The sequence below is a fragment of the Patagioenas fasciata genome, chromosome 11, assembly GCF_037038585.1.
Source record: "Patagioenas fasciata isolate bPatFas1 chromosome 11, bPatFas1.hap1, whole genome shotgun sequence".
Classification (NCBI taxonomy): Eukaryota; Metazoa; Chordata; class Aves; order Columbiformes; family Columbidae; genus Patagioenas; species Patagioenas fasciata.
Genome location: NC_092530.1, coordinates 4,442,831 through 4,464,378, shown reverse-complemented (window position 1 = coordinate 4,464,378; position 21,548 = coordinate 4,442,831). Strand labels below are relative to the sequence as shown.

The following is a 21,548-nucleotide window of genomic DNA, read 5'->3' as shown; positions in this document are numbered from 1 at the left end:
TGCAGGTGTGTCCATGGGAACACGTGTCCCAGCTTTGCTCTGACCTGTGGTGCTGTGGGCAATGCAGGCTGTGGGGCTGGGGAATGAGCTGAGTCTCCCTGAATCAAGTGCCGTCATCAGGACACTTGGCTGTCTCATTGAGGTGTCCTTTGATGCTGAGTGATTCCCTCTAAGATGCAGACATGTTCTTTAGCATCTTTTTGTTAGCAGTGGTTTGATCTGACAACACTGAGTCCAAGAACTACCCCGTACTGCCAAGTTGGGCTGACTTATCAAGACCCCATGTGCAGAGGCCCTGCTCTTCATTTTATCATAGAATCATAAAATCATTTCAGTTGTAAGATCATTGAGTCCAACCATAACCTTACCGAACACTAGCACTAAACCATGTCCCTAAGAACCTCATCTAAATGCCTTTTAAACCCTTCCAGGGATGGTGACTCCAACACTGCCGTGGGCAGCCTGTCCCAACACCTGACAATCCTTTCCAGGAAGAGTTTTTCCTAATAACCACTCTAAATCTCCCGTGGCACAACTACCTTTCAAGTAGTTGTAGACAGCAATAAGGTCTCCCCTCAACCTCCTGTTCTCCAGGCTAAACCGTACCGGTTCCCTCAACTGCTCCTCATAGAGAGCTCCAGTCACGGAGCTGAAGGAACATCTGCTGGAAAATGAAAGAGTGCATGTAGCTTGTGGAGGGTCTATGAAAAAATGAATTTGATTTTGTTCAGAGGTATGTCCTCTAACTTGTTAGTGTTTTTCCCTCCTGTGACAGGTCACATGCCCACAGGCAGCAAATGTCCAACAGCAGCTCCATCACCCAGTTCCTCCTCCTGGCGTTCACAGACACACGGGAGCTGCAGCTCTTACACTTCTGGTTCTTCCTGGGTATCTACCTGGCTGCCCTCCTGGGCAACAGCCTCATCATCACCACCATAGCCTGGGAGCAGCACCTCCACAGCCCCATGTACTTCTTCCTGCTCAACCTCGCCCTCCTGGACCTGGGCTGCATCACCACCACTGTCCCCAAGTCCATGGCCAACTCTCTGTGGGATACCAGGGACATTTCCTATGCAGGATGTGCTGCACAACTCTTCCTGTTTTTCCTTTTAGCTTCAGCAGAGTATTCTCTTCTCACCATCATGTCCTATGACCGCTACGTTGCCATCTGCAAACCCCTGCACTACGGGATCCTCCTGGGCACCAGAGCTTGTGTCCACACGGCAGCAGCTGCCTGGGCCACTGGGTTTCTCAATGCTCTGCTGCACACGGCCAATACATTTTCACTGCCACTGTGCAAGGGCAATGCCCTGGGCCAGTTCTTCTGTGAAATCCCCCAGATCCTCAAGCTCTCCTGCTCACACTTCTACCTCAGGGAAACTGGGCTTCTTGTGGTTAGTGTCTGGTTAGCATTTGGGTGTTTTGTGTTCATTGTGCTGTCCTATGTGCAGATCTTGAGGGCCGTGCTGAGGATCCCCTCTGAGCAGGGACGGCACAAAGCCTTTTCCACCTGCCTCCCTCACCTGGCCGTGGTCTCCCTGTATGTCAGCACTGGCATGTTTGCCCACCTGAAGCCCCCGTCCATCTCCTCCCCATCCCTGGATCTGGTGGTGTCTGTTCTGTACTCGGTGGTGCCTCCGGCAGTGAACCCCCTCATCTACAGCATGAGGAACCAGGAGCTCAAGGATGCCGTGTGGAAACTGACAACTGGATTTCTTCTGAATCTGTAAACTGTCTGTCTTCTACATAAGAAGACATTCTCATTGCAGGTTCATCCTTTGTGCAGTATTTTTTGTCTCTACTTGTGAGTTTGGTTTTTTTTATGATAATATTTTTATTCCCTTTGTAATTCACTGCCTGCTTTTCTTTTCTCAGTGAGTGGCTGTGTCAATGTGGAATCATGTTCTCTGTGTTTAAGCAAAATAAAGGATCCTTCACCAATAATTTTCACTGACATTCTTTCTCCAAGACCCTTCTGGAGCTGCAGTGATAGTTCCCATGTGCATGGGTGGAAGGGAAAAGAGTCCAGCATGGCAGCCCTGCCAGGGAGCACCAGTGCTTGTTCTTCCAGAGCTGTTCTGGTTCCACTCCCACACTCTCCTTCTCATCCCTTGTGTTGGTGCAAGGCCTGAGTGCTCTGGCAGCTTGGTCCCCGTCCTGCTGTGTGTCAGTGCTGTGAGCGCAGGCAGGGACAGGCAATGGGCACTGCTGTGACAGAGCTGGCCTCTGTAACAGTTCTTCTATAAAGCAAAGTGATCTCCTATGGGTAGGGCCTGAGGGTTTAGGTCTTTTTGCAAAGCTTCTCCCAAGAACATGCCCAAGAAAGTTACCCACAGATGAAACACCGCTGTTCAGCTGATCAGCGTGTGCGTGCAGGGCTGGCACACAGCAGTGTCCTCTCACAGCCAGGCCTCCTGCCAGAGACCTGCAGGACCAGCAGAGCAGGGGCTGGGCTGTGCCCCTGTGCACTGGTCACCCCATCCAATCTCCCCTAATCATCATGGACTAATCTCTCTAGCCCAGATCTCTCACCTCAGCTCAGAGAGGTACTTTGTCCCTATGGTACATACAGGCTGGGGGGACGAGATGCTGGAGAGCAGCTCTGCAGAGAGGGATCTGGGAGTTCTGGTCAACAGGAAATTGAACAAGAGCTACCAGTGTCCCTGGAGCCAAGAGGGACCCGTGTCCTGGTGCATCCAGCACAGCACGGCCAGCCGGGCAGGGTAGTTGGGCAGGGTGGGGGATTGTCCCCCTCTGCTCTGCGTTGGGCTGACCTCAGGAGATAAAGCTACTGGAGAGTGTCCAGAAGAGGCTGCAAATTTGGTGAAGGGTTTGGAGGGGAAGCCGTGTGAGGAGCGGCTGAAGTACTTGGATTTGCTCAGCTGGAGTAGAGGAGACTGAGGGCAGAGCTCATGGGGCTGCAGGTTCCTCAGCAGGGGAGCAGGAGGGGCAGGGCTGAGCTCTTCTCTCTCTGTCAGTGAGAGAAACCGAGGGAATGGCAGAAGAGGTGCCACGTCTTCCTGCACCAGTCTCTAGGCACCTGAAGGACAAGGAAGGGATTAGTGAACCGAAATGAGTGGAAAATCCAATGAGTCCCAAGAAATGCTCTGAACTCATTCGAGAGCTTTAGACGCCCAGGAAAGAGCTCAGTGACAGTGCAGCCCATCCAGCTGCATCTGTGTCCCTCACTGAGCAGCACAACCAGTGTGCAGTCACCCCATGGTTCTGCAGCCAACCTGCTCTGTACAGCATCACTGCCAGTTTGAGGCCCTGTGGGGAGCACAGGGAAGGGGCCAGGAGCTCCAGAGCAGATCAGAGGAGGGATGGGGGAGGTCAGACAGGAGCTGACCTGGACTGGAAATGGCCTTGGAGAGAAAAATGCTGGTGTTCAGCTGCCCCAAGATTATACCCAGAGCTTAGGGTGCAGGACCAGAAGTCCTTGCTGTCCTGGTCCTTCACCAGGCCTGGGAAGTAGCTGGAGAAGGATTGGTGTCCCCCACTTGCCATCTCTTAGTGCATCATCCCTCGTGAAGGGTGGCATGGAAAGCAAGTCTGGGACCCTGTGTCAGGTCTTGCACTGAAGAAAGTATTCACCCAGAAGCCACATCATTTTGCTCTGGTACTTCAGTCCTGGTGCTCATCACATGTCCTGAAGACAAACTTATGCACCCCTCTTGTCAACCTTACCCCAAAAGTCACCCCTAGACAAGGCTCCTGAGCTGGGTCTGAGCTGGAGAACTGGGGTCCAGCTGTGACCAGAGGAAGGACAAGGCCTGTCCTGGGTCCTCTAAAGGGTTGGCAGCCTCTGCGATCTCCACCAGAAAAGGCACCATGCAAGAAACCGTAGACCATCCACATGCCCTTTGGAGGCCACTAGAAAGTGTTCCTCTCTCCAAATATCCAGCCCAGCTTGTCACTGCATGAACAACCACGAGAAACTGCCCCAGGACCCTCATTCCAGACCCCATCTCCTCCACCCCATACAGGCAGTGCCCTCCCCCTTGTCACTGAGGTGGTTCCAGGGACCCAAGTGACACCTGTAGGAGGAGAGTTTGGGTAGGGATATGGTGTCCTTTAGTGCTCCTCGTGGTACCTCCTGCTGGGATTTGTGCCACTGCTCACAGCCCTCTGAGCCTGGATGTTCAGCCAGTTCTCAGTGGTGCTAAACAGGAATATGCCCATGAGCACATTGGGCTGCACTGGGAGGAGCGTGGCCACCCAGACAAGGGCAGTTATTGTCCATCGTGACTCAGCACTGGTGTGGTCACATCTGGAGCGGTGTGTCCCAGTGTGAGGTTCCCCATTTTGGAGGAACAGGGAGGAGCTGTCATGTGGCCAGAGAAAGTCTGGGTCGTGTGTGGAGATGTTGAGAGACCCAAACTTCTTTAGCCTGGTGAAGTGGAGGCTGAGGAAATGTGCTGTTTTTACTGAAACTGAGTTAATATTATTCATGCATTTTACTTCACATCCAGTACAGTCTTTTGTTTAGATTTGCTATGAGAATAGTGAGATAGCGTTGTTTCTTCCCTGGGATAGAGTTCATTTTTCATTTTAGCAGCTTTACAGTGTTTTCCATTTGCTATGAAAGGAATGTCAGAACTCACTGAGATCTTGGCTGTTGTCAGGGAAACCAAGGACTTCTTTGGCCATCCAGCTGCAGATGCAGATTGGCAGGAGGGGACACAGACAGGACAGCACCTGGATTGACATGTAGGCTGATCAATGAAATATTTCCTATGATTAGCGTCATGCTCAGTCTAAAGCTGGAGCCAGCTTTTAGGGCTTGTTACTGTCACGGAGGCACCCCGAGGCTGATTTAAGGGACAACAGGGTCCAAAACAACTTTTATTAAACCAGTGAGAAACAGGGTTTTAACACGCCAAAAGTGACTTAAATATAGGTTCGGGTATCAGTTGAGGAAAATTATTAAGGGGTAACAACTAGTACAACAGGCGGTCCACAGAGTACATACACGTGGCTTCACCCAAAACTATGCTGGAACCACCCTCGAGTCCCAGAGGAGTACACACTTGCCTGAATCCGGTTTCTGGATTATTCTTAGAGAGATAAAGGTAAAGCGTACACTCGCGATTCCGCGAGTGTAAATTTATAATACACTCGCAATTGTGCGAGTGTTTTACTTACGCACGTGGCGGCAAGGCAAGCGGGGTCTCCATCCCGGGGAGGAGGGGTCTCAGCAGCAGAATCTTGCTCGTAGCTCCGAGAGACTGGCAACAACTGGCTCAGTCTCGACGAGAGTCCCGTTTTTATTGGCTGATCAGACCTGACTGTAGGCATTCTAGAAGCTTCTCTGCACCCCCACACCGTGTGTGTGGGGCGCCCCTGAAGCCTCCAAACACCCCCCACACTGGTCACAGGCGCCCAGCGGCTCACTGGCGCCTCGGCACTCCCTTCTCCTAATGGCCCTAGCCAGGGTGCTCTGGGCCAAACAAAAGAAGCTGTCAGCCTCAAGTAGCAGAGACAGGGAGATGTGCCTACTCCCTCCATATTGAAGGAGGTGGGGGGGAGAGAGGGGGGTTTGCATTCTGCCACAATCCACCCCGTGACTACAGTCATGGTCTGATACTTTGGAGTGGTGGTGCAGTCACCTCTTGCCTCCAAAGTAAAAAGGGGACACTTCTGCCGGTGAGCCTTAATGTCCACTGTGGATCACCGTATCTCATGGGTTGACTTACCCCTGCAACGCAGTTATTAATAACAATCAACAATAGAATTGAAATAATTAGAACAATCAACAATTGCCCAAGGTAATTATTGAGTCCCAAACATCAGTCACAGTTCGTTAGTGTTTCCATTCCTGTGACTGCCTTCCTTCTGAATGGCTTGCATCTGGATTCTCTTCCATCTCTTGCTGGTGATAGCTGGATCCCTTTCCACCCCGTCATTGCTGGTGTCGTTTCGTTTCCAAGGCATCTGGATCCTCTTCCACCCCGTCATTGTCCTTTGCCCTGCAAGAAAACACAAGAACAGACCTCGGTCCTCGAGGAGGAACCGGGCTTTCAGGGTTAGTAGTCTGGAACTATCCACCGAGCACTAATACGGTGGGTTTTCCCATTCTCATCAAGGGCTTCCCAGGCATATAACCCTCTGGGTTTTGCTAGAGTCATGGGTACAATACCAATAGATGGTAATTTCACCATGACAGGCTGGCCCACTTGTATTTTTGAGGAATGCTCTTCCTCTGTGTTGGTTGTCAAGTTGCTGTCTGTCAATGGCTTTTCAGGACAGAACGCCCTGATTTTGGGGCTCCCATAGCTTCCCCAGCGGTTATTGACAAGGAAGACAGCTTGTGCTAATCGCTTGTCCCAGTTGTGTCGTGATACATCTGCATACTTCTTAATCAAACCATTGGTTCGTTCCACGATCCCATTGGCTTGGGGATAGTATGGTGTATGAAACACCCACTTAATACCTTCTCCCTTAGCCCAGTCTTGAACCACGGCAGCTGAAAAGTGTGTGCCATTATCACTCTGGATATTCTCAGGAGTGGGTAGGATACCAAACCACCCACACAGCGCTTGCACGGTTTGATCTCCAGTGGCCGTGTTGACAGCAGTGGCCATTGATAATCCTGATACTACCTCTACCCCCACCAGGATGTATTTCTTTCCATTAGAGGGTCTCAGTGGCCCGACATAGTCAATTTGCCACGTGCTCCAGAGAGTCTTGTCCTGCCTGATATGTAGGGCCGGGGCCTGATTTGGGTGATCAGCTTTAAGTCTGATCCGACATTGTGGACAGGCTGTGAGAATTGCTTCACATATTCCCATGGACACTGGCCAACCCCGGGATCGGCATTCGTAATAAAGATCTGCTTTTCCAGAATGGCCTCGCTTAAGGTGTAACCATTCAGCTAACCGTGCCCACTCCTCTGGTATGCTTTCAGCCAGCCTGATCTGGGCTAGAAAGTCAGCTTGTTGATTCCATTTGGCAGCGAGGGTTCCATCCTTTGCATGTCCTTTTACCCAACCCACACTCAAAGGTCGTGACCTGCCAATTTCTAATAGTCTTTGCCAATCTTCAGCTCTCCACACTCTGGTGCGATTTACTTCCCATTGGTTAGATTCCCATTGGCATATCCATTCAGTGGCACCCTTATAGGTTGCATAGGAATCAGTGTAAATCATGGAGGCTCCTCCTTCTGCTGCTAATAAAAGAGCACGCAGTTCTCCTACTTGAGCACTACCTTCCCCCTCCTCTGTTATTCTTTTTCCAGTAGCAATCTCCAATGCTGCTGCCTTGTACTGCCAGTTTGTCCCTACCCGATGGGCTGATGCATCAGTGAACCAGACTCCTTGTGTGTCTGAGTCCTGAGTTAGCTTAGGTGCTTCTTTAATAGGAGAGGGTTTATAAGGCAGGCTCAACAGGACCGGATCAGCGTTCACAGGTTGTTGAAGTTTTGAAACTTTTACAGAACCCTCCTTTAGCAGTAACAATTGGCTAACTCCCTCTAAATAGGCGTACCATTTTCGTACTGTTGCTTTCTGTGCCACCCCCTCAGGGGGCGGTAACCCTTTAAGGATTGAATTCAACAGAGGGAAAGGGCCTTGTACAATAACTTCCTGTGATGTACACAGTTTCTCTGCCTCCTTAACTGCTCGGGTAAGTGAGAGAAGCCCCTTCTCCCACTCCGAATATCGTTGTTCAGCTCCCTTAAATGCGGTGGAAGAGAACAACAAAGGTCTAGCTGGCCCTGTTGGACCCCTTTGGAATATGGCACAATAGGAGGCATGTTCTGCAAACCCCCATTCCACTCTCAATGGGTCTTGTGGATGTAGTGGGCCCAATTTCTGATAGGTTTTAAGTTCATCTTTTAGAACATTAAGGGCCTCTGTATGTTGTAGAGTCCAATTCCATTTCTTGTTTTTTTCGGAGTAGGTCATATAGGGGACGGGCAATCACTGAGAATCCTGGGATATGTTTTCTCCAGTACCCTAATGTACCCAACAGGCATTGTAGGTCCGCTTTGCTGTTTGGGGTGTGTCCCTTGTCTATAGTAGCCAGAACATCATCAGGCACTGCTATGGCTCCTCCTATCCACCAAGCCCCTAGGAATTTAACTTCCTGGCTGGGACCCTGGCACTTGGACGGTGGAATATCTAATCCGTTCTGTGTTAATAAATTCCAAAGAGTTTCTGCTACTTGCCCCACCTGTTCCTTATTGTTTCCACCCACTAAGATGTCATCTATATATTGATATATGCAAATGCCTGAGGGTACCTGTACAGTGTCAATGAGTGCAGCAAGGGCATTGTGGGCAATAGTAGGAGAGTGTTTGTACCCCTGAGGAAGCCGATTAAAAGTGTATTGCTTCCCTTCCCAGGTAAAAGCAAATTGTGGCTTGTCTTCTTCCCTTAGGGGAATCATGAAGAACATATCTTTAACATCTAAAGCAGCCATCCATGGGTGGGCTGCTGCTTGTATTACAGTCACCACTGAGGCTATGTTTGGGACGGCAGCTGTTAGTGGTGCAGTGTTACTATTCAGTTTTCGATAATCAATAGTTAGGCGCCATCGCCCATCAGGCTTGCGAACGGGCCAAACTGGAGAATTATAGGGAGAATGGGTGCGGCTAATTATTTGTCTTTTTTCAAGATCATTAATAACCTCCGTAATGCCCCGTTTTGCTGCATTTGGCAGGGGGTACTGTGGAGTACAGGTTATTGTAGATGTGGGTAGAGCAGGAGCAAGTTGCAAAATCCTAACGTCAGTAGTTCTTTCGAACTGCAAGGGTGCAGAGGTAAGTGGCAATATTCTAATACGGGCTACCTCCGCTCTGTGGTTTCCAAAGCTCCAAATCTCCCCATTAGGTAAGCACCACCGTCTACCTGCCAAAATATCAAATCCCAATATGTTTGCCTTATAAGGACTCAGGGCAACTTCCACAGCTGTTGTCCGTTTTTCCCCAGGTAGCAAAAGGTGGGTTCGAGCTAAAGGACATCTCTCTGCTACACCTGTTACCCCTACTATATTGATGGCTTTCCTTGATGGTTTAATCCCAAGTTTGTCAGCTTGCCGCCTGTTCAAAACACTGATTTGTGCGCCTGTGTCAATTAGAAATTTCACACTTATTCGCCTTGGACCAACGGGGATATGTATGTATGGTTCTTTATCACTGGACCATTGGCAAGAAAATACAAAGCGGGTGGGGCGGTCCTGCTTCCCATCCGCTTCTACTAGTTTTTTGGCTCCCTTTGTGAGGATACGAAAGGGTTAATGTTTCGCTTGTCCTCAGGGAGGGGGACGGTTACCGGTGCCTCCTCTTTGTTCTCTGATCTTCCCTCTAAGTATTCCACCAGCTCCTGTAGGTGCTCGGTGGAAAGCTTATATAGCAGTGTTCGGGGCACACCCAGAGCAGCCGCGCGGCGCCAGAGGCTGCTCTGCTGCAAGCTGCTGCTCTGATCTGACCGGCAGCCAAAACGCTTCGGTTTCTGGGACGGGGGGGGCGGCCTCTGAAGAGGCTCGGCTCGGCTCGTCTTCCGGACCGTCCGGCTTCTGCACGGGCCGCCGCTTGGGTCTACCCACCCCATCTCGCGCCCATGTGTAACCACATTGTGTAAAATTTCCGCCCAGGTTAATACATGTTCAGGAGGACTTCGGGGATTTTGCTTATTATGATCAATAGTCCCCTGAATTTTCTCCTTAAGGGACTGGACATATATTTTTAAGGCATCCGGTAATCCTTTAATAAGCAGCCGAAGGTGGACCGGATCCACCGGCGCCGCTATAGGGGGGGACTGCCGGCCCTTTTCATACATTGCTTGTATACAAGCCGCCTTTTGAACTCCCTCAGCAAGATCTGATAAGCCTTTTACAACAATTGCAACTGGCTCCCCACGTTCCCTGGGATCTATACCGCCAGCCCAGTAAGCTACACGAGATGTGATGGAGTGATTACCATCCGGACCATCACTTAAAAATACCCCTGGGCCCCAGAAGCCTGTGGCCTCGTCCTTACTCAATAATATCCTATCACCCCCGGTAAGTGAAACGCGCCAAAGATATTCAGTCTCTGTCTCGCCCGGCTTGCGTGAGAATCTAGTTTGTAAATCTCCTAGCTCCAGTCCTGAATATGGCGTGCTATGGGTAGCCGTGCGTGGATTTTTGCCTCGTCCATCCGTATGTGTTTCAGTTCTAATAAGAGGACGCACGTCCTTTGTTTCTACCCCCCCTTCATCAACACTGTTTTCAGAATCAGTATCTTTGTCGAGAAACGGGGGGGCCGAGGGGCACACCTGAACTGGGGAGACGCTAGAGGAAGTTCTCATATTAATTAACAAAAACTCAAGTTTTTGTTCCAAAAAAACAAGTTTCTGTTCTAACAAGCCAAATCTCTGTTCTAACAAATCCGACCGTATGCTTTGCCGAGAAAAGTCCTGTGCTACCTTTAAGCAAACACCCAAACTGAAACACACCGCGATCCACATTACGGCAAGACCCCAGGTTACTGCAGAGACATTAAACAACCCTCTAAATAATTCCTCCATATCTGATACCCTGCTCGCTGCGCCAAAATTGTCACGGAGGCACCCCGAGGCTGATTTAAGGGACAACAGGGTCCAAAACAACTTTTATTAAACCAGTGAGAAACAGGGTTTTAACACGCCAAAAGTGACTTAAATATAGGTTCGGGTATCAGTTGAGGAAAATTATTAAGGGGTAACAACTAGTACAACAGGCGGTCCACAGAGTACATACACGTGGCTTCACCCAAAACTATGCTGGAACCACCCTCGAGTCCCAGAGGAGTACACACTTGCCTGAATCCGGTTTCTGGATTATTCTTAGAGAGATAAAGGTAAAGCGTACACTCGCGATTCCGCGAGTGTAAATTTATAATACACTCGCAATTGTGCGAGTGTTTTACTTACGCACGTGGCGGCAAGGCAAGCGGGGTCTCCATCCCGGGGAGGAGGGGTCTCAGCAGCAGAATCTTGCTCGTAGCTCCGAGAGACTGGCAACAACTGGCTCAGTCTCGACGAGAGTCCCGTTTTTATTGGCTGATCAGACCTGACTGTAGGCATTCTAGAAGCTTCTCTGCACCCCCACACCGTGTGTGTGGGGCGCCCCTGAAGCCTCCAAACACCCCCCACACTGGTCACAGGCGCCCAGCGGCTCACTGGCGCCTCGGCACTCCCTTCTCCTAATGGCCCTAGCCAGGGTGCTCTGGGCCAAACAAAAGAAGCTGTCAGCCTCAAGTAGCAGAGACAGGGAGATGTGCCTACTCCCTCCATATTGAAGGAGGTGGGGGGGAGAGAGGGGGGTTTGCATTCTGCCACAGTTACATCCGTTACTCTGGGTTTTCCAGCTGGTTTGGTTGTTCCATTCACAAGTTTCATTCTGTCAGGAGTTCGATGTCAGTTCGGCCTTTTGCGGTTCTGCCATTCTGCAGTTGGCCTTTGGGCCTTTCTGCCTGTTGCCCTTTTGCTCTCTCTTGCTGGGATGGGCTGCTCAGGACCAAGGTGCTCCCTTCTGCAGGACTAGCTGTTCTGTGTGACCGAAGTTACACGGGGGATAGCACTGAGTATATTTTCTTAATTTAATTTATCTATTTCTATTTAATTTACCTGGACTATTGTCAGTGAAACCAAGGACTTCTCTGGAGTCCAGCTGCAGGTGCAAATTGGCAGGAAGGGGCACAGACAGGACAGCACCTTGACTGACATCCAGGTCAATAACGAGCTATTCTTTACCATTGGTGTCATGCTCACTATAAAGCTGGAGATGCCTTTTCCAGCCAGTTAGTTTTGGTTTGCCGGCTACTTTGGTTGGCTCTGTTTGGAAGTTCCATTCTATTGGGAGTTCAGTGTTAGTTCCGCTTTATGACGTTTTTCTGCTTTTCAGTTGGCCCTTGGGCCTCTCTGCCTTTTGCACTTGTACTTTCTCTTGCTGGGATCAGCTGTTCAGGACCAGGGTGCTCTCTTCTTTTGGGCTGTCTGTTCAGCACAACTGGAGTTACGTGGGGGATTGCACTGAGAATCATATATTTTACTTTATGTATATTTTAGTATATTATTAGTAGTAGTGTATAATTTTCACTGTTTTCTTTCTTTTTTTCTTTTTTATTTTTTTTTTCCTAAACCCACAAGTTTCTCCCTTCCCTTTCATTTCTCTCCCTTATCCCACCTGGGGACTGGGAGCAGGATGTGAGCAGCTCTCATGGTCTTGGTTGGTGGTTGTGGTAAAACCATGACAAGAAAGGGTAGCAGTAGCTTCAGAAATCTTGAAAATCTCTTTACAAGACGGTAGAGGAAAACAGCATGAGAAAGGAAAACCATCAGAAACTGCAGCTCTGGAGGTCCAGAGTGGAGCTCAGGATAAAGAAATATCATTCTGAGCACAGTGCTGTGGTCATTCAGAAGGACTCTGGATCAGCCATGACTTTGTGTTTCCAGGAACAGCTGGTGAGGATGGACAGACAGCAGCACAGGTGAGGACACAGTGGGGTGAGAACAAGGTGGGGAAGCACATGGGGTGTCTGCAGCCTGTGGGGAAACAGCCACAGGCCTGGGACAGTGTAGTATGGACTGTGGTGGAGATGGCCAAGGGCATTGAGAAGGCTGGATGTCCCTGAAAGAGCCAAGGTCTTTGTCCCCTTGGCTGTGACTGATGTCCCTGACAGCGAGGCCTAAGAGGAGACACATGGTTGTCATGGCCATGGCACCCATTGCCTCCTTGGACCCCCATGGCGTGTCACACCATTGTCCTGCACTGGGCATCGCACTCCCCACATCCCCACCAAGAGCCCTGAGCCACACGTGAGGGACAGGATCTCCCTTCCTAGGGGCAGGGGCTCAAGGCTTGGCCATTGTCCTTCATCAAACAAACCAAGGGTTTTCTCAGTATCAGAACTGCTTCACTTTGCCTTTGCCTGATGCAATCACAGCCTCCAATTATCTGCTCTAACGAGTCCCTGGGGAGGCTTTGTCAGTAACAGCCCTCAGTGGGGCCCATTAATGCTTCAAGGTACTTTGGAGTTTGCTTCTGACTTGGACTTCTTGAGCAGATTCTTCAGTCTATGCTTGGTATCTGAGGTTCATGGACTCAGCACGAAATACTCCATGGGGCTCATTAAAACACAGAAAACCCTAAGGAGCAATGTTTCTTTCTGTAATCTCATTCAAATCTTCAAGACTTGTAGAACTAACTGGAGAGGTTTCAATGGGACACTTGCTGATGAAGATTTCAAAGAAGATCTCATAAAGGAGGGTTTTTTCTTTCCAGGGTATTTTCTGTCATTTTTCAGTGTATAGGAGAAGTGACAGCAGCATTCTACACTGGACATTGATCCAGAGGGTCTCCTGAAGACATCTGGACAGGCAGAACAGTCCCTTGAGGCTGGACACTGTATGGACAACCTCGCTCCTCACCCCCCACCCCCAGTCTGCCGGTTCCCTCATTGGCCACCAGAGACTGCATCACTTTTCCTCACATCAGACTTCTCCACTGAGCTCTGCAGGAGATGCAGCAGCTCCTGTGCACCAGCTCCACCTGCTCTCCTGTGCAAACACTGCACAGTTTAATAAACAGTAAAACACCTTCCTCAGCTGTGTGTGTAAGCTGGATCTGATGAGGTCCACCATCCACAAGGGACATCAACACAAGAACTGGTTTAGACAGAGGGACAGGAGAGGATAGAAATAAACACAATGAACATGTTGTCTGCCATGTTACTTAGAGCTCTAAAGAATGGGGCAAGTTCGTAACTCCCTGAAGCTCGAAGCGGAAACCAGACAGTTGAGAGGCCACTGAATGACCAAAGAGCAAGTGGAGGAGAAACCTGAGAGCACTGGGAAGGGCAAATGTCCAGACAGTGCTGGAAAGTTGTCCTTTGACAGGGACTTTGAATCAGGAGAGGTGGGAACTCCAGAATGACGAGGGAGATGAAATAATAGAGTGTTGGTAATAGAAGTACAGGGGAAGACCGATATCACTTCTGCTCTTAGTACACTTCCCATTAATTCAGTTTTTGGCTTTTTTTTTCTTTGTTTGTTTTAATATTTAAAAAAATCCAAAACCAAAACCAAAAATCACACCAAAAAACACACACAAAAAGCAAACACAAAAAAACATAAAAAAAAAAAAAACAACAGAAACAAAAACCGAACGCACACAAACAAACAAAACCCCCAAAAAACCACCTAAAACAAAAAAAGAACAACAAAGAAGTGCACCTTTCAAGGCAGACATCAGTCATCAGATGTCCCACCATAAACAACCAGTGCTGTTTGAGGGGCCCCAATGTACCTGAGGTGCCTGCCTGGGATTGGCATCTATCAAACAGGACCTGGGGAGACCAGAGCACCTTGCAATGCAGGTGGAGCCTGGGCAGGGGTTCCCGGGGCACCTACACTGGCACCAGGTGTTTGTGTCCCTGGAGGTGAAGAAATCTGGGTCCTAAATCCATGCCCAGTTCTGGAAAACTCTTTCAAAGAAAAGTAACCCTCCTAGAAAGACAAACAAACAACCAAACAAATAAATAAATAAATAGCAAATAAGTAAATAAATAAATAAATAAATAAATGAGTGGATAAATAAATAAACAAATAAGAAGTATGTTGACACCTTCCTTTGCTTTGGATCTTTGTCTTCAGTTCTTCTTATTTTAATTTTCATTGACATTAGCTGACATACAATGAGCTTACAAGCAAGAAGCCAAGATCATTTTGTGTCTTCCATACCACCCCATGGTCTCTGAACCTGCCCTGCCCAGGACTCCTCACACTTTGCCCAGAGCGAGTCACACTGAGGTGTTGGCTGGTTCCCTGGCTGAGATGTTGGTTTAGATGGTCACCTACAGCACAGGTGGATCCTGCCCCATCATTGTCTGCTCTGCTCCAGTTAGAAACAGAGCCCAACATCACCATGGGATCATAAGAGAACTGAGGTTGAAGGGACCTCAGGAGTCTGCAGTCCAACCTGTCACCAACGGGGTCAGACCAAGGTGTTCAAGCCTTGATTCAATTCGAGTTTTAGCAGGACTAGAGGAGTGATCATCCCTTTGTACTCAGCACTGGTGAGGCTGCACCTTGAATCCTGGGGTCAGTTTTAGGCCCCTCAGGACAAGGAAGACATTGAGGTGCTGGAGAGAGTTCAGAGGAGCGTGACAAGGGTGGGGAAGGGTCTGGAGCACCAGTGTTATGAGGAACGGTTTAGGGAGCTGAGGCTGTTCAGCCTTGAGAAAAGGAGGCTTATTGCTGTCTACAGCTACCTGAAAGGAGGTTTTATCATGGTGGGTGTCAAAGGCTTTACTGCAGTCTAAGGACACAACACCCACAGCCTTTGTGGCGGATTCACTCCCCACGACAGACTTTCCCTCATCTGCTCAGCCGGTCACCTTGTCATAGAAGGAAATCAGGCTGGTCAAGCAGGACCAGCCTTTCACAAAGCCATGCTGACTGGGCCCGATTGCTCGTCTGGTATGTGTGACCTCACAGTCCTTTCCCAGCCATGTTCCTGCTGTTGGCCTATCCCCTGCAGAGGCAGAAGTGACCTCACAGTGCCCTGCACAGCCATTGGCTTCCTACTGGACTATGAACTCCTGAGACACAAGTGACCACATGGCATCGTACCCAGCCATCACCCTCCTTGTGGTCCAGTGTGTGAGCAGACCAAACAGAGCTGCTTTCATCAAATGTATCCAATAGATTTCCTATCAAGGTTTTGAGTGGAGAAACGTTCCTCAGAGGAGCTGCTGTGTTTACACTGCTTCTGACTCTGCTTTTTTCTTCATCTTCCTTTGTCTCTTCTGACGTGAAAAAGCTCTCCAAGTAAAAGATTAAAGGAATCCTACAATAACGCAGGTTGGAAGAGACCCCTGAACACCATCTCTGTCCCACTGACCTTTATGGCACCCCAAGGAATAGCTGACAGCATCAGTGCTCCCTTGGGTTCATCTCACCACATGCACACAGTGGACATGCACACGATGTGTATGGTTACATCTCATCTGTGCAATGAAAACATGGACTTTTGACTTATTATTTCATAGAATCACAGAATGTTCGGAGTTGGAAGGGACCCACAAAGATCATGGAGTCCAACTCCTGTCCCTGCACAGGACACCCCACAGGTCACACCGTGTGTCTGAGGACGTTGTCCAGTCTCTTCTTGAACACTGTCAGGTTGGGACCGTGACACCTCCCTGGGACCCAGTTCAGTGTCCAGCACCTCTGGGTGAAGAACCTTTGCCTCATGTCCAACTGACCCTCCCCTGGCACGTCTTTCTTCCATTCCCTTGGGTTCTGTCAATGGTCACCACAGAGAAGAGATCAGTACCTTCCCTTCCTTCTCCCCTTGTGAGGAAGCTGTAGCCACCATGAGGTCTCCTTTTAGTCTTCTCTTCAGCTCTGATGCTGAGAAACCCCTTCGTTTGCTTTCTCAAGCAGAAAGGAGAAGCCATGACCTGCAGGCAATGGGAAGGGGCATCCTGTCCCTCACATACGGCTCAGGGCTCTTCCTGGGACCGTGGGATGTGGGTGTGCAAGGCCGAGGGAAGGACAACACTGGGACAACAACTTCCAGCTTCCCCATGGGGCTGCAAGGAGGCAGAGAGGCCCCAGTGCCATGAGGACAACGTGGCTTCTCCTGGGCCTCAGTGGCAGAGACAACTGCCATGGCCAAGGGGACAGAGACCTGGGTTCTGTGGGTCCCTTCCAGCCTTGCCAGCGCCCTTTGCCATCTCCACCACAGGCTGTTCTACACGGTCCTACCCCTGCCCCTCTTTCCCTGCAGGCTGCAGACACCCATCTCGCTTCCCCACCTGCTCTCACCCCAGCATTTCTGCACCTTCACTGCTGTGTCTGCACTCTCACTGGCTGCTCTTGGAACACAAACCATGGGCTGATCCAGCTCCCTCTGGGTGACCTCTTGCACCACAGCACTGCCCTTCCACTGTCATTTCTTCCTCCTCATATCCAGTCTTCACCTTCCAAGTTGCACATGTCCCTGCTGCTGTCCCGTCATGTTCTCAGGCGGGATGGACATGACAACCCATCTCCAAGGCCTCTTCCTGGGTAGGGCCTGTGGGCACTTAGGCAGAGGTTCTTTCCCAGCCATGTCCCTGCTGCTGGGCTGTCACCTCCAGAGACAGAACTGACCTCACTGTCCCTTCACAGCCACATGATTCTGACTGGATTATGAGTGTCTGAGACCTCATAATACCACACCCATTCATCACCTCCTGAGGACCCAGGACCTGACCAAGACTGAATTGTGCTCTACCTCATCCTACACCTTCTCCTCTTTCCCTGCAGGCTGCAGACACCCATCTCACTCCCTCACCTTTTTCAAATCTGTCAAATATTTTTCCTACAAGCAATGTGAATGAAAAGCCTCCATCATCCTCAAAGGCACTGAAAGTGCACTGTGTTACATTCTGGAAGGGGAGAATAAAGATGTTCAACAGTGTTGGCCCAAGTGCTGGTCACTGAGAGATGACACCAGTAACTGGCTGCACAGAGGACTTTGTACCACTGATGATATTTGGGCTTGACGGTTCAGCCAACTTCCCACCCAGCATCCACTTCTTGAGCCCCATCAGCACCACTCTGGCCAGAAGGAGACCATGGCTGGGCCTTGCAAACGCCCTGTCCACAACATGCCTTTCTTTCCCCTGTCCATTTGGGTTCAGCAGTCCCTTCCTTGTCCTTCACATTCCTGGAAATGGCTGCAGGAGGACGTGTCCCATCCCTTTCCCAGGGTGGAAGTAGGGTGGTCAGGTTGTTACTCTCCCCATTCCTATTCCTGCTCTTCTTGAAGGTGGGTTTGAGATCTGCGTTTCCTTAGGACTCCAGAACCATTCTGGTTTCTATGGCACTTATGAGAGCACAATGTGGAATCACAGGCAATGGTGATGTAGCAGACTGGAGCACTTGCAATGAACCTGTCCAGTGCAGCTGAGATGTATCTCACTGATCCAGTGGGGTCTGTTCCTGGAGTCACACACAGAAATATCAGGGTTCTGTCTGGCATCCATATCTGAGTTGGTCGCAGGACTCCTTTTGCACCCAGGGATGCTCAGAGACAGAGTCTGTCCCTTTTACACACAGAGGTAGGAGTCAGAGTGTCCTTCTGGCTTCCTGTTGCCACTCCCAAAGGATGGGAGACACCTCAGCCCTGTGCTGTGTCACCTGCTCTGGACTCATCTGAGATGTCCCCCATCATGAGGAATGGACACGGGGACCTCAGTTAAAGGAAGCACATCCCAGTGCTGCTTTCAGGTGACTTCCCATAGGTTGTTCCTCCCAATATGAAGTGAGCTCAAGACCTCGTGTGTTCCACAGACCTTCACAGAATGGAAAGGAGTAGTTGATGGTGTTTGTGCTCACTCGGGTTCATGTCACCTCACGTACACGATGTGCATACTCACATCTCATCTGTACAAAGCAAACATGGACTGCTGAAGGACTCATTGAGTGTCTGCCCATGGAGGGAAGAATATCTTCTTTGGGTGAGAGCGCAGGGCTGGAAATGGTGGTTGTGAGTGGCCAGTCTGTGGTGATTGACCTGAGGCGCCTTCTGAAGGGGTGTCCAATGCACAGGGGCACAGCCCAGTCCCTGCTCTGCTGGTCCTGCAGGTCTCTGGCAGGAGGCCTGGCTGTGAGAGAACACTGTTGTGTGCCAGCCCTGCACACACACACTGTTCAGCTGTACCCTGGTGTTGCATCTGTGGCCACTTTCTTGAAAATGTTATTGAGAAAAACATTGTAAGAAGATCTAAACCTTCAGTCCCTGCCCTGAGGAGATCACCTTTCTATCTGGAAAGGCTGTTCTGAGGCCAGCTCTGTCAGAGCAGTTCCCATTGCCTGTCCCCGCTTTATTTTCTGGACAGGGACCAAGCTGCCAGAGTGCTCAGGCCTTGCACCAACACAAGGGATGAGAAGGAGAATGTGAGGGTGGAAACACAACAGCTCTGGAAGAACAAGCACTGGTGCTCCCTGGCAGTGCTGCTATGATGGACTCTGTTCCCCTCCACCAATGCAAACAGAAACTCCCTGTGTCTCCAAAAAGGACTTAAAAGAAGATCTCAGGAGTAAAACAAACCTAGACAGAACACTGTAGTTCCCTTTATTTTTTTTTTTTTTTAAACACAGGCAAAATGGCTCCTCATTTACATAAAAATTGGTCAGAACAAAAGGCAGACAGTGAATTAGGAAAGGGATGACAACATTATCACAAAACACGACAACAGCAACAAGAGAACAGGAATGGTTGAACCTGCACTGAGTTACACTATAACTGCTATGGAGAAAATGAGAGTTTGTTGCTGTTTGTTATTGAAAACATCCAGTTATCAGTTTCCACATGGAACCCTGGAGTTCCTTGTTCCTCATGCTGTAGATGAGGGGGTTCACTGCTGGAGGCAGCACTGAGTACAGAATTGCCATGACCAGATCAAGGGATGGGGAAGAGAAGGATCGAGATTTTGGGTAGACAAAAGAAGAGGTGCTGAGGAACAGGGAGACCACAGCCAGGTGAGGGAGGCAGGTGGAAAAGGCTTTGTGCCGTCCCTGCTCAGAGGGGATCCTCAGCAACTCCCTGAAGACCTGCACATAGGACAGCACAATGAACACAAAACACACAAAGAATAAAAAGGCACTAATGAGAAGAAGAGCCAAACCCTTAAGGTAAGAGTGTGAGCAGGAGAGCTTGAGGATCTGGGGGATTTCACAGAAGAACTGGTCCAGGGCATTGCCCTTGCACAGGGGCAGTGAAAATGTATTGGCCGTGTGCAGCAGAGCATAGAGAAACCCAGTGGCCCAGGCAGCTGCTGCCATGTGGACACAAGCTCTGCTGCCCAGGAGGGTCCCGTAGTGCAGGGGTTTGCAGATGGCAGCGTAGCGGTCGTAGGACATGATGGTGAGAAGAGAATACTCTGCTGAAATGAAAAAGACAAAGCAAAACAGTTGGGCATCACATCCCATATAAGAAATGGCCCTGGTGTCCCAGAGGGAATTGACCATGGACTTGGGGAGAGTGGTGGAGATGGAGCCCAGGTCAAGGAGGGCGAGGTTGAGGAGGAAGAAGTACATGGGGGTGTGGAGGTGCTGGTCCCAGGCTATGGTGGTGATGATGAGGCCGTTGCCCAGGAGGGCAACCAGGTAGATGCCCAGGAAGAGCCAGAAGTGCAAGAGCTGCAGCTCCCGTGTGTCTGTGAACGGCAGGAGGAGGAACTGGGTGATGGAGCTGCTGTTGAACATTTGCTGCCTGTGTGCATGAGGACCTGTGCAAGGAGGAAAGGACAGTGACAAGCTAGAGGAGACTTCTCTAAAGAAAATAAACGGGCTGTTTCTCATGGAAAACGCCCTCACTGATGGAGGGATGTTTCTGCTCATTATCTCTTTCTACCAACTGAGAAAAACGGTTCATCACAGTTTAAAATGCAGCTTGGGCATCTAGTTTCCATGAACACAGCTCTGGGGAAAAACCGCCTGAGTTGGTGTCAGAACAAAAACTGACCCACACTCCCACCCCAACCCCAGAGAGCAAGAGCACCAGGGACAGGTGGAGAAACAGGGAAGGACACTGCAGTGCTACCAGAAAATAAAGCAAGGACAGAAAGGCAGACGGGCATGCTGTGGAACCTTCTCCTTACCCAGCTGTGCTGCTGCCCCTCACATAATGACACTGTAGAGCAAGTACTTTTAGCACCTTTTTTGTGTACCATGTTCCAGGAACCCTTCACCTGGAGGTCCAGTTGCTGAGGTGGAGACTTGTGATGTGGACCCTATGGCTTTGGGGCAGAGGCTCTGCTGGGGAGGAGATGAGATCAAAGGTTGCACTGGGAAATGTGTCTGCACTCGAGAGCATGTCCTATAATCCTGTCCACAGCATTTCTGGTAGCAGTTAACTCCTCCTGCCCATGTCTGTGCTGCCTGCAGCTGTGCCTCTGTCCCTGGGTCTGCTCCCTGTCAGTGTCACAGACCCCGTCCCACCCGCTGTGTGCTCAGCTCTGTCCTGCTCACACCTCCTGGCACTGCCCAGGGGCAGCTCTGTGTGTGCAGGGCCTCAGGAGCAGCTCAGACAAGTCCTAACGAGAACTGGGGTCTCAGTGTCTTCTCCAAAGAGAGAAATAAATCCCCATCTCCCACTGCACACCCAGACAACCAAGAGTGGAAAACTGAAAGCACAGACTCCTTCCCTTGCAGCTGTTGCTGTCTTGATGTCATTGTTCAGAAGGAACCTCTGCCATGTCTGTGGGGTTGATCTGGAGCTCTGAGCAGCCCTGACCCACACAGCACCCTTCAACCCCACAAGCTCCCTGCCTGCCCTGCTGGGGGTCGCTCCTTCCACCCACAGCTGCTGCCATGGGATCTCCCTGGGCAGGCTGAGCGCTGACCCTGGCAGGCGGCAGAGCCCCTGTGCTGGCACAGCCCTGGGGTGCAGGGACCCTGCTCTGCAGGACAGCCCTGGGCACCCCTGGGTGCTCACCCGGCTTCACAGCTGTTCAAAATTGAGGTGCAAGATCCCCCACCTTACAGATCCCATAAGCTGTGCCTGTGCCAGTTTTAGCAGATGCCTCCAGG

The 21,548-nt window shown here is 50.2% G+C and overlaps 1 long non-coding RNA gene across 1 annotated transcript; it reads right to left on the bottom strand.

Annotated features, from left to right (window-relative positions):
* Positions 1-4,815: 4,815 nt before the first annotated feature.
* On the bottom strand, positions 4,816-11,288 carry LOC139828826 (uncharacterized). The gene is made up of 2 exons (XR_011740819.1): positions 10,893-11,288; positions 4,816-5,969 (listed from the first exon to the last, which is right to left on the bottom strand). It is a non-coding gene; the product is annotated as an uncharacterized lncRNA (long non-coding RNA).
* Positions 11,289-21,548: the final 10,260 nt, after the last annotated feature.